Source organism: Dermacentor albipictus, chromosome 8 (assembly GCF_038994185.2).
Source record: "Dermacentor albipictus isolate Rhodes 1998 colony chromosome 8, USDA_Dalb.pri_finalv2, whole genome shotgun sequence".
Lineage (NCBI taxonomy): Eukaryota > Metazoa > Arthropoda > Arachnida > Ixodida > Ixodidae > Dermacentor > Dermacentor albipictus.
In genome coordinates this window covers 94,303,917-94,317,035 of record NC_091828.1, presented here as the reverse complement: position 1 = coordinate 94,317,035, position 13,119 = coordinate 94,303,917, and the positions used below count along the sequence as shown (strand labels likewise).

General features: G+C 51.5%; 1 protein-coding gene across 2 annotated transcripts in view; it reads right to left on the bottom strand.

The window, feature by feature from the left end:
* LOC139048860 (uncharacterized) overlaps nucleotides 1–13,119 on the bottom strand; it is a 75,768-nt gene that overhangs the window by 18,781 nt on the left and 43,868 nt on the right. The window contains exon 1 of one of the 2 annotated variants that reach the window (XM_070523740.1): nucleotides 4,313–4,444. The exons of the other annotated variant lie outside the window; for it this stretch is intronic. The gene's annotated coding sequence lies outside the window, so the exon portion shown is untranslated. Of the gene's footprint in view, nucleotides 1–4,312; nucleotides 4,445–13,119 lie in introns of those variants that run through there. 2 annotated transcript variants of the gene reach the window in all.

Below are 13,119 nucleotides of genomic sequence, written 5' to 3'. Positions count from 1 at the left end.
CATTTTTTCTTTTTTGTTATCTAATCTCGTGGCGGGTGTCCCGCCTGGTAGCTCGTCACGCATTCTCTGTTCTTTTTGTTTTACCTTTTTCTTCTAAATTTCGTTGTTTTCTCCGGAGCGAAGCACCCGGACTTCCCTCGACCTCCTTCTCACGTATTCGTGGCGCTAGCTGCATCATTTCGTTGTTGCAGGGTTTTTCTTCTTTTTTTTTTCTTTTTTTAGTTGTTGTTGCTCCATGTAACGCTTTTGTGGATTCGAAGCTTCTTGACCGTGCTTTCCCCGACTCTACGAAAACTTACTCCCCGTGAAGAATGTTTTAAAAAAGAGAGAAAAAAACGGGGGGGGGGGGGGAAGGAAGGAAAGCTGTGGTCGAAAACAAGAATTGCGAAACTTTCGGGGCAGATGCTACGGCTACCGGCGAAGCACGGCGAGCGTGTTTTACGGCAATGGCTCTCGAGAAGGAAAAAAAAGAAAAAAAAAGAATGAATAAAGGTTGCTGGAACAGTGTTTCCCAGAGCAAAAGAATCTGGGTCAATTGAGGGACGCTGGGGCTGTCGAGAAAGGTTGGGTTGCCCACCTATAAGCTATACGCTCGCACTGCACGAACTGCGCGCCGTGCGGTGAAAGTCTATCGGTCGCGTCAGACAACCAGAACAAGAGATGCATGCACTCGAGCACGAAAGTTTACGGACCGCGGTTTGTCACCGGAAAACGCGTTGAATTTCCGAGCATCCTGCAGCGGTAAAACGTACATCACGACAGAAGCTGTAAATGCGGGTACCTAGCTGCGTAGCGGGGCTACGAATATATTGAACTTTTTGTGTTTTTTTTTTCGGATCCCGCGGTCCGTAAGCTTTTGTGGTCGACTGTATGCGTGGTTCGACGAGGTGGCAATTTGGGCGAGTCTGTTTCTTATTTGCGCGCGTTTGTCCCTTTCTGTGTTTGCTGCGCAGATATGCAGTCAAAACGAGAGATTTCTTAGAAAAACAAAAAACGAAGAAGGGGGCTCCCACCACCAATGTCCGCCGTTGATCCCTGCCCTCGTCTCCGTGCGACGCTGTCACGGAAGGGTTTTGCAGTGCACAATGGGCAAGCGCCTTCTACTATCTTCCGTTCAACGTTCCGTTCCGTTCCGCCGCTGCCACATCCGCCGGAAGTTGAAAAGGCAACGAGCGCCGCCTCACGGAATTTATGCTGAACTAACTTCAACTAAGGGAACCGCCGCCGCAACGGAAAAGCGAGCAATGCGGCTGGCGTCTAGTAAAGGAGGCATTGGCTCGAGCTGTTGATTGGCTGAGCACGAGCCCTTACATTTGTTATAAGCCTTTGCCGCACCGCACGGAATTGGTGAGACGGACTACGGCCACGGCTATGGAAGGTGAAGTACTATAGCGCCAAACAGACGACACAAGAAGAAGAGACACGGACGAAGCGCTCGTCCGTGTCTCTTCTTGTGTCGTCTGTTTGGCGCTATAGTACTTGAGTAATGCACCAACTAGCCCAACAAAAAGTTTCTATGGAAGGTCCTCCCACTTTCGTGCGCCTTGGGAAGCCTCGTTGCGGCGAACTTGGGAGCGTTTCGAGGGACGTTTTTCGAGAAGACTTTTAAGATAAGAAAAGAGATCATGCTGGGGTTGCGGGTTCGTCGCCCTCGGATCGCTGCACGATTCGATGGGAACGAGAGCATTTGACTATAGGATGCGGTTTTTTTTTCTCGCGGGGTGTTTTTCGCACGGCCGATGAGATTCGCCGTCATATATAGCCCCGCGGTGTCCGGAATCGATGAGCTGATCTCGCCTTTTCGTGGGAACTGGATTGTGTGCACACTCCCGCACGATGTGACCGTGCGTGCGCCAGGTGCAATTCGATGAACGCGCGTCCGTTTACGGTGACTGCAAGCGATATTCCGAAGCGCCGTCATACGTTGCTCAGGGCACGTAGCAATAGTTATTGTTGAAAAGTAGCTTTTAAGCAATACCGCGACCCCCGATTATAAGGGGTATTTTCAACTGTACTAAATCAACATTACGTTTTAAATATAAGTGGGGACTATGAGTGGGAAAGTATAAGTGAGTATAAGTGGGAACTATGAGCATAATCTTTTTCATTGTGTTCGCACGCGACAAAAAATATGCACTAAAAAAAAGAAAGAAGGCTTAGCGAGCAAACCGACATAGCCACCTCGCTGTGCTACTGTTGTCGAGTCCTGTCCAAAGAGTTACGGTAACTCCAATCCGGCCACCACGGTGCCCGCCACATTTGACAAGAGAGAGAGACAGAAACGAAGAGGGAAAGGTAGGGAGGTTAACTAAGGGCGTGCCCGGTTCGCTACCCTACACTGGGGGAAGGGGAAATGGGAAGAACAGATAAGGAGAGAGAACAGTCAGCCGCAGAGAACATCCACTGTCACAAGCGTTCATGTAATCCGAAACGTAATGTAGAAATGCAGAAGCGCTTTTGTGGCCTTTTGCGTGCAAGAACGCATAGGCCATGGTCCAAGGATATTTTCTTGTGAGAGCACCCTATTGTCTAGCATTTGACAAATTCTAGCTAGCCACAATGAGCTCACGGGGTAGAAGCGTCGGATGTGCACACAAAGTCTGCTTAGCCTTGCGGGAAATGAAATCCGAGAAAATAGTAAGCACTTCGGGGTTTTCAAGACGTCGAAATGGGCGTGCTGATATTCCGAGGGTTTCGAGGGGGTCTGAAGGACCACTACGGACGTTCGTTACTGGACGAACCAAACAATGCACCGACTAGCGCGTACAAAGATAGGTGTACCTTCTAATCTCGCCGCTCAAAGATGACTATGAGTGGTAGTTTATACGTGCGCCGGTGAAGCAAGCTTTCATTTGTGCAGCTACGACCTTTAATGTCATTTGCTCTCACCTAAGTCAATGCAATGGCAATTTTTCCCCAGTAAGGACTTTTTCGCGCGCTTTAGTGTTAAATCGCTGCTTCAGCTTGATTAGAGGGTTATGCACTCGTGATTGACACAGGTCGTGCGGCGACTACGTATAGCTGTGACATGCATAAATTTGCAACTTTACGTCATGCTGTTATAGTATGTGTTATTGTTCCAACCAATGGCGAAACGCTTCGACAACTTTTATTTTGTTACTTACATGAATGGTTCTCTCGTTTAGTGCCGTATTCTTTAGCTGTACGATTTCACCGTAGCGAACTCTCGCGCAGCCACACTTCCCAGCAAACTGTGGCAGTTAGTAAACGAAAAGAAAGCCACGACTTTGCTTTTGGGCCAAGCAAAGCTCAGGACTGAACCACACATACGCCGGCATTATAATGAATATATTAAAACTGAACTAAATGTATTCATCACTGCGCTTTTGGCTATAGATCCGCCTGCCAGCAACAACGAACTCACTTACCCGCCGTGGTTGCTCAGTGGCTATGGTGTTAGGCTGCTGAGCACGAGGTCGCGGGATCGTATCCCGGCCACGGCGGCCGCATTTCGATGGGGGCGAAATGCGAAAACACCCGTGTACTTAGATTTAGGTGCACGTTAAAGAACCCCAGGTGGTCTAAATTTCCGGAGTCCTCCACTACGGCGTGCCTCATAATCAGAAAGTGGTTTTGGCACGTAAAACCCCATATATTATTATTATTAACAACGAACTCAGCACGTACGCGCAACTGGTCGGGCGGTTTCACTTATTCACCTAATTTGCAAACTTAGCGCAGCATCTCATAAGTACTCGTAGGCGCAGGTTCATTACATTGGAATGCACACACGCCCCTTGCCCACGCATAATTGCCTTCGATGACCGGAGGGACGTCGACGACAACACCGTTATTTCTTTATATTAAATTATAGGGAGGCGTGCGTACAGACAGTCGTCCTGACTCGTACAATCTGTGCGGAGTCCGTGCGCCTGCCTACCCACTGTAGCGCATCGAGCCCTCTCGTCGAATGCCCGATCGCAACGCCCCCTGCCGCGTAGTTGCACAATCACTCAATACAAACGTGATTGGATACTTATTGTACAGTATTCCAGCTACGAATACAGCAATCGCGCCAATGCCGAAACCTCCGGCCTTCGGTCACAATCATAGGAATAGGCGTGCTCGTGCATGTGAAATTTCCGTGCACAGCTTCAGGTCTCGCAACGCGAGAATGTTGAGCAAGTTGGTCGGGGAATCACGGTGCCCAAAAGGAAAGCGCGCTAAAGAACAACGGGCACAACTGGGAACGAATTCGGCGTATGCGTTGTGTCCCCTTTTTTTTTTCGTTCCTATACTCGCGTCCCTGTTAGTGTGCCTTGCCTCCGCGGTAGCATCGGAACTTACTCACCGATATCGTGCGAGCTGCGACGAAGTGATCACGTACGAAGCGCGGTACCGGGAACGCCGCCGAGGCCTTGGAGGAAGAAGCACACAGGGCCACGCTGAGGACCCGTACGGTCCGGCCGTCGAGTTGAATATGCCGCGAGCGAACCCAGGTATGTGCGCGTGTGTTATACGTTACACCGGACGCCGGCTCGCCAACCAATCAATACCGCGAGCGCACGCGGGCGCGCGGAAGCAATTATAGCTCCCGCTTGCAATTCGAGACTGTTCCCCTCGCCCTTCCCCCTTTCTTATTTCCTCCTCACCCGCTCGCCCAGCCATTGTCTTGGGAGACTTCCGGCTTGGCACGTAAGCGTTGTGTGGTTGAAGGCACACCCGCGACTTAAAGAAGCCAACCGTCTCTAGGCTGCTTATTGGCCACAGCTACGCGCTACGTTTCTTCCAGCGCAAAACAAGTGTCGACCAATTGGCCTAACGCTAAGCTTCTGACGTCAACGACGGTTTTTGAGCGACAAGCGAAGGTTGCGGAATGTGCGTGTACGCACGCGCATGGCTGCTGGTATCGGCGGTGGTAGCTACGCGCTGGCTACCGCCGGTTGCCGCCGCAGTGGGCAACGCGCGCTCGCGTAGAATCGGTTTCACTCGCCCTTTCTAAAAACGGACGACCTCCCTGGCATATGAATGAACGGTCGCCGACGGCGAAGCGACCAAGCAAGGTCGCTTATACGCAAGGCGTTTCTTAATGCGCGGCGTGGGTCAGTCGTTCGAAGGGGCGCTAACGGCCGGGGTTGCGAGTTTCACCGGTGAACTCTGAATGGCTTGAATGGAACAATGCGTGCAGCGGCAGCTTCCGTTTGGTATTCCGGTCCGGCCGCAGGACTGGCGAGAGCGTGCTATTTGAATGAGTGAGGAACCCCCATTACTGTCGCTGGCTGGCAATCGGGCTCCCGCGTCCGAGCCGCCGAAGAAGATCGTGCCAAATGCTGCAGACACAGCTTTCGATGAGACGTCTGCGCAAGCGAATAGCGGAGCTCACGCCGCATATGAAGCAGTTCCTCTTTTCGTTCCTGCGTTGAGTGTTGGCGTAACCGAGGGAACTTGCACAGCGAAGGATGAAAGAGAAAACGCGGAGTGCAGCGGGGATGAAAGACAGCGATACAGAATAGAGCGCGAGGAGGAGAAGGAGGAGGAGGGGGGGGGGGTATGAAGAAAGCGTGAGAAGAAAAGCGTAGTGACGCGCAAGACGGGCTCTGCGGCGGCGACCGCTACAAGATGGCGCCAGAGTAGCGCGCCGTCGTCTGTTCACCGACGCGGCGAGCGCGTCCACCGATACCATACATGGAAACAAAGCGCTGCGTGAGCGGACGTCCGTCTGCAGCGGGCTGATGTGAATCGCCCCACACTCGGCTCCGTTTGCAATGTGCCGCACCAGATTGATTGTCCGCGCCAGCCTGGCTGCTCACAGCGTTCCCTTCCCAATATAAACTGTGTATCTATATAATCACAATGCAAAATATTGACGCGCGTACTTCTTTCACGTATAGAGCTGCGCTCAAATTTGGCATTAGGGAGTATTGTTCTCATCGGCGAATTTTTTCACAGCGAAGCTGTATACCTCTACCGTCCAAGGAAATGTTCGTGTCATTATTGGCGTGGTAAGCGAGAAAGCTCCCCATACGTGGGCCGATACCGAAGATAGTGCAATGCCGGGCCGACCCGCGCCGGAGGTCCAGCTCGCCATTAAGGGGCCCACATAACACAGCTTCGCTGGTCATCCTTCTTCACAGAGTGGAAGGTCACTGAGTTTTATGCGAAGCATACTAGCCGCACAACCACGCTCTTCCTTCCTGCGCCGCGCGCGGCCGCGTAGTTACCGTACGACGTCATAACAGCTGCAAAAGCGGAGGCTCAACTCGTGCGCTCGCTTGCGGCCGCGTAGCTACATAGCCGGGTCTCAGCTCGTGCGCTCGCCTGCATGAGTTGTTTCTTCGTCAAGCCGAACCAAATATAGCCAAGCAACAGCAGTTCACCAGACTAAACAGTGGTTCAACAACTAAAATAAAGGCTAGTATGCTTCGCATCCTGGGCTTAACCTTAGCTAAGCCACAGCCATTTCTTTTTCCGCTCTTCATCGCTTCTCGCGCTGCCCTGAAGCTTCATTCGAGGCTGTTGTGATTAGTCACTGTCAGGGACATAAGCGACTGCGTCAGTTTTTTTTTTGTTTTCTTTTTGTGTCTGCACCTTCAGCGTCCCTAAAGCAGACGGCGGGCTCGGGGCGGGCAGCGCCGCCGCTTCCAAGTGACATTGACGCTTCTCGTCAATGCAAGTATACAAACAATCAACAAAGGAGCCGCCCCCCCTTTCACACCTCGCGCTCTCGACAAAAAAAAGGTGCGTCCACGTTCGACGGGCCCGGCGCGAGCGGCCACTTAAAACGCCACGGAGTAATTAGGTAGTCGCGAGCGTCGCACTTGAGAAAGGTTCCCTCTTCTGGATCGGTCGCCGACCCGGTTGACACGGGGTCGCGAGGATGACACGAACATTGTCGGAACGCAGGTGCGTCGTCCGCGCGCCCCTTGCCCTCCCGGTGCTGCCGTTGCGTGCATGAACTGCGTTTGCATTGACCTTTCAAAAGCAGGTAGGGGGGGTTGCCTTTTCTGGCTGAAAGCCGGTCGCGTCCGGTCCACGTATACGCCATTGTATCGGACCGAGCTGGCGTCGAGGCGGGTACGGTCGACCGGCTTGCAAGATGGCCGGCTTGTCCCTGTATGCGACTCCTCGAAGATTCAGGGTCGTGTTGGGTCAGCTCGACTACTGACTCGACTGTCTACTCTGACTCGACTGACTACTGTCTGCTGTTAAAAAGCTATACCTATCAAAACGTACGTGATTTTTTGTCAGTCTGGTTCTCCACCTGTTTCATACTGTGCTGGATCTATTCAGAAAGCCTAAACACTTCAACACAGACCCTTGCAAATGTGTCACTTCTACGTATAATACGCTATCTCGGTTTTTTCATTGTGTATGTGCATGTATTCTCCTGACAGTTCTGTTTTATTACCATTGATTGATATGCACTGTTTTTCTTTTTTTTATGGTTTTATTTGTATGTATCCACCTAACTGTATTAGGTTGTATCATTAAAAAAGTAGATATGCGCATGACATTGTAGCTGCTACTACATATATGACTATGGGCCTACACTAGCCTTTAGGCTACAGGCCCAACAGTTCCTTTGTACAAATTATTATCAAAGAAAAATAAACTGAATTGAATTGAAATTGATCCGCTCGCGTCGAGTACATCCAAACGAAGCTATATATTAGTCGGTCGTCGAAAGCGGCGAAAAAAGCAAAAACGATAAAAGCGGTGAACCCAAAACAACTCCACCGTTCTCTCATCGGATAAAACTACGGATAAGCAGAAACCATGAATACCTTGCGAGAAAAAAAGGGAGGTTGGGGCGTACACCAGGGAAGAAATTGATGGGACCGGATCAGTTACAGGCGTCGATACAAGATAGGTAGAGAAGTTTTGAGGGAAACGAAAAAGATTATGGAGATGCATACAAAAATGCTAGAATGAATGACAAGTACGGTATACCTGATTAACCGAGGCAGGCTACGGCCCCGCTTCGAAGGGGATGATGCCAATAAATCGTCATCATCAACTTGGTCGTCTTCCTCGAAAGGGAAGGGGGCGAGGTCATTGCACAGGGAGTGGCAACTCTGTCCAGAGGGTCGCGTCAACTCTTTCTCCGTCGCCCTCGCCGCCGAGACCGGACGCTGAACTTGCACAGCGGGCAAGCACAACAACAGTCTATATAACAGTCAACAACAGTCTTATAGGTGTTGTTGGGAAGCACCTGCCCTCGGAACAATGATTGCAGCGAAACCTTTTTTTTTTCTTTCTTCTTGGCCGAGTTGGCCGTCCGGAGGATTGCTGTTTCTTCGAAAGGCGATTTCAGCCTTGCAGTTTCGCCGACGACATAGCATTGGTTCTCTTGAGTGCTTTACCATAGTAAGAAATAGAACAGGTTTGCTTCAGCCTGAAATGGATCGCCCCTTGACGGACGCCATGAGGTGCGCAAGTTCGTCCTGAACTAGAGGGGCGCTTTTTCGAAGTACTCCAGATATTGGGCCCGCACGTTCGTTTTATCTGCTTTTTTGTCGCCTTTTTTTTTTCTTTTCTAGCACGATGCGGGGCGAGCAAGGCAGTGTTTGCGCCCTGGTATAATCGGCAAACACAACGTCCCTGGGATCTCGCGCTACACGCTTTAAACGCTCTAATACCCGTGGTATATTCAAATGCCGTTGTGCGGTGCTTCAGTGTCAACTACCGTTCACCTGAACGCCAGTTGAAAGTGTCCGAGCTCTTTGAGGTCGAAAGAGGTACAGGTGACCGCCCCCCCCCCCCTTCCCTCAAGCCCCCCAGCCTGGCATCAGCTGTGTGGCCCCCTTCAGCCGGTTCCCCGCCCCCTCCTCTATTCTACCGTCTTGAGCCAGCTTGAGCACGGCCGTTTGCTTTCCTTCGCTTCACGCCGGTCCCCAACAAGTTTCAAATGGAAATCAGCTGTATGACTCATAAACCGGTGCCTAGGGGGGACTCCACCACCCCAACACTAGACAACAAAGTGTGTGTGAGGAGGGGGTTGGGGTGGCAGGGGGGGGGAGGGGTTGGCGGTCTAGGCGGCACGTTCACAAGGGGGCCACCAAGCACGTGTTTTCGACAGGAAGACCAAAAAGGGAAAGGGTGCGCAGTCAGCTGCGGGGGAACGAATAGCTCCAGCGCACGTGACAGCTGAAAGCCTCGGTGCAGCCTGGGCCGGGAAAGATTGACACGGAGGTCTTTAGAAAAAGATGTGCGGAGGGAGGTGTATCTAGTTAAGAGGTCGTCCGAGTAAGAAGAAAACATAGCACGGGAGGAACCTTTCCGTGGGGCCCCCGACGGGCATGGGAAAGATCCCGCCCGTACATCTGCAAGGGCTCCCAGCAGCAGCTTGACCTTGGTGGGTTGCGGGCCCGCACGGTCGGTAGACAACGATTCGTCTCGCGTTGTGGGATACCAAAGGCGATAACGCCGGCAACATTTCGAATTACCCGGTCCGCGGGGTCTCTTCCGACGGTCTGCTTGTCGCGGATTGGTGCGGTGGCATTACTGCTCCAGTCAAGCTGACTTTCCCGCGTCGATACTCCGAACACTAGCGATACGACATTGGTTACGTCATTTTCTTTCTCTCTCTCTCTTGTAGAACCCAGCATGCACCGAGGTGTTTTCTCCAAACGTGCCCATTGCATTTTTCAAGTGGCAGAAGTGGCAAAAACACTGGGGAAGACATAAGTGAAATCACGGTGAGCGAGATTGTAAGTAGACATCGTTGCTGTCTCGAGGAGGGGCCCCCGAATCATTTCTATGCGATTAGTTTATTTGCGTAGGACTTGGGCAATAGTTCATGCAGAAGGCTGCAACCGGCAGGCTCCGAAGTCAACCGTCGCAGTAAATAATAATAATAATGATAATAGAGTGCATCAACGTGGTGTGACAATGCAGGCGATCCATCCGTCATCGAAAATGTACCCGAAAATCCTAACTTCGTTGCATGCGTTTTGCGTTCTTTTGTACTCTCTTTTCGCACGCCTGGCCGATGGTGTGATACCTTAAAGACGTGTGTCGGTCATATCCTGTCCGTCTTACTGCGACCACCGAAAACGAGAAAAAAACTCATTTTCAACACACGTGCAGAGGTCGCACGGTCCAGCGGGCTCACACAAAGCGCATCTCGTAGACAGAGGAAACGTTACGCTCTAGCTTAACAGTGATTCAACAGCAAACATAGTTCTGTATCTCGCTTATCAAGCTACAGATGGCATTGAACAAATAAAGACAAATGTTTTGCACTCACTCAGAAAGAAAGCCTGCCTCGACTGGGAACGTGACCGGCTGGCAGACGACCGGCTAGTCGAAGGCGTCCCAGACGACCAGAGCAGACGACCCGCGAAGCCGAACGAAACACAACAAAGTGGGTGCAGACGCACAACTGTGAAGCACGGAGACGGGAGCAGACGACGACGACGCGCTACCGAAAACAGCATAGTGGCGGAACGCGCGCCTCACACCGTCGCACGCGCGCAGCAGAAGTGCTTTTCTCACTCAAGCCTCCTCTCCGATTTTTCGACATGGTGCGGTGTTGGGAAGGGGGGGAGGGAGGGCGTCCAGTGTCGGCGTGGAAAATACGAGAAAACACGACGCACAACGAGCACAAAAGCCGTGGAAACCGAAAGTCCTGACAACGGGCGCACGGCCGCATACACCTCCGAGTCGACTGGTCACCGAAAGTGAGGAGTTTGAGCGGGAGAGGGGACAGGTATGGACCGCGGGAGATGTTCAAATGAATTCCATCCTCTTTCTCAATCTCTCTTTCCCCCTCCTTCGCGAGATATTCTCCAGTTCTCAAAAAAAAAAAAAAACTTCGAAGGCGAGCGGTTGCGAAGCGGTAGGGTGGCTACGAATATCAAATAAAGAAAATCAAAAGAGCTGCACTTATGCGAAACAAGCACGAGGAAAAAGAAACAAAGAAAAAAGGGGGTAGATGGGGCGACGAAGAAACCCCGTGACCCAAATCTTGGGGAGCGCAGACATCCGCTTTGAGAGAAGCGATTATGCCACGGCGGGCGCTCACAGTCAAGCATGCCTGGCTGCTTGCTAGCTCGGCCAGCTATATTCAGGGGGGCCTCGTTTAAGGGGGCGGCCGAACGGGCGTGTGATGTTCCTCTCGCGCCTAGCGATGCACGGCCGAGAAGTTAGTGTGCGAAGTGAAGAAAAAAAAATGAAGAAGAAAACTAGTGGCACCTTTTATGGGCGACGCGCTGTGCTCTCATCGATGACGGGAAAGAAGGAATGAAAGAAGCCCGGAGTGAATGGCCTGTCGTTTTGCTTCTTTAATAAAGCAGAGGCCATCTTCGGTGACGGGATAGAAACACACAAAAGACAAGCTACGTTGCCGCCCCCTATCGGGTTCTAGTTAGACGAGAGATCTCGCTGCGCGTGGTGCTGGCGTGGCTGCGATAAAGGAACGCCACCTAGCCCGCGCATGTTGTGTGCCTCGCATTTCCGAGAAGCCGTGGATCGTTTTAATTGAGGTTTCCTCGCAAAGTGGGGGGTGAACGGGCGGCCGGCCGAGCGGGACAACTGTTGCTACCGCCGCCTTGCGGTTAGGGCCGCACGGAACGAAAAGCGCCAACTACCGACGACGTTGCACCACTTCCTCGGTTAAACGATCTCTGCCTGCGGGGCGGATCGGAAGTGGCTGGGCCACGCCACCAGCAGAAGGCACGCGTGCGCGATCTGGGTTGATGCAGACGACGATTCTTATTAACGCAGAAAACAGTCGTCCTCGGGTTTGTGTGTGGAGGGGGGGGGGGGGGGGGGGGGTTGTCTAACACATTTCCTGTCCAGATAGTACCGGAAGTGACGTCATCGACAGCCCCAGTTTGAGATTCGCCATTACTCCATGGAGTCGCCGTGAGCTTGTTACGTGATGCACACTTGAGCTATCTGGAAGTGCCATGAAAAGTCAAGCGAAAATTTTCGGCGAACTTCATGCTGAATCGCATTATTTTATTTTAAAGTTTTTTTCTTATTTGCATATTTTTGACGGCTTTACCAGCTTCAGGCGCCACCGATTGTTCTTGACGTGGAAGACTTCTGCTTTCCAGAAGGCTTCCCATCACTGCTTTTAGGAACAAGCAGGCGGCCATCTTTGCGCAACTTTTTTTGCTTTTCTCCGAGACATCTTGTCGCTCTTTCGGCATCGAGCAGACGAAACCGTTTGTGATGATTTACGCTCTCTTGAAGCCTCCCCGTTTTCCTTGACTTGGATGACGCCGTGCCTGCTGCTATGTGACACCTTAGAGCTATTTCACGGCGTGTCTCGTCAAGCGCGAACTCTTACGCGCAACTACTGAATTTAGTGGCAACATAAAGCAACTCTTGCAACAGTCAACTGACGGACCAGTCAAAAGTTACTGCGAACTAAGTATGTGTGAAGCAAGGGCGAGGAGGCCGCCTTTCACGCCGTTGTGCGTTTGCGTCAAATGCAACAGTCACGCAGAGCAGCTCTACGTGTATTTTGGCTTCTCGTGCGAGGCCAAGGAGACGTCTGCTGGAGTAATACTTGCAAAGGCCGCTGCAGGATCCGACGTTGAAGTATTAATGGTAGCACTTTTGTCGCAGACATTGTGTAAGAGATGCGCATCGATCAGAGTTTCGTAACCACACCGTAGTAATCCGTCATGAATCTTTATAACGCTTAACCAAATTTACCAGACGTCGCCAAATAGCACTCCAAGAAATGCAGCATGCTTGTCGTCTGCACTTGAACCGTAAGTCGCTAAATGTCGGCATATCCCACGCATATCTGTGAATCAGCGATAATCGAAGCTTTATTCGATGTTCTCAAAAAAAAAAAAAAGGATTATGTTGATTCCTTTTAACCGGGCGCATACCCACGAACGAGATTGGCCACACAAATGAAAAATTTAATGAGTGTGCAGAAACAACAGTATTTGAAGATGCCATCACTTCTATGTGGTTCAATGCTTGTCGCTTAATGCCGCTTTGGACCCTGTTTGTTTACTTCACTTTTTTCTCCACACTCGGTTGCTTCTGACCCGCCGTGGTTGCTCAGTGGCTATGGTGTTGGGCTGCTGAGCACGAGTTCGCGGTATCGAATCCCGGCCACGGCGGCCGCATTTCGATGGGGGCGAAATGCGAAAACACCCATGGTACTTAGATTTAGGTGCACGTTAAAGA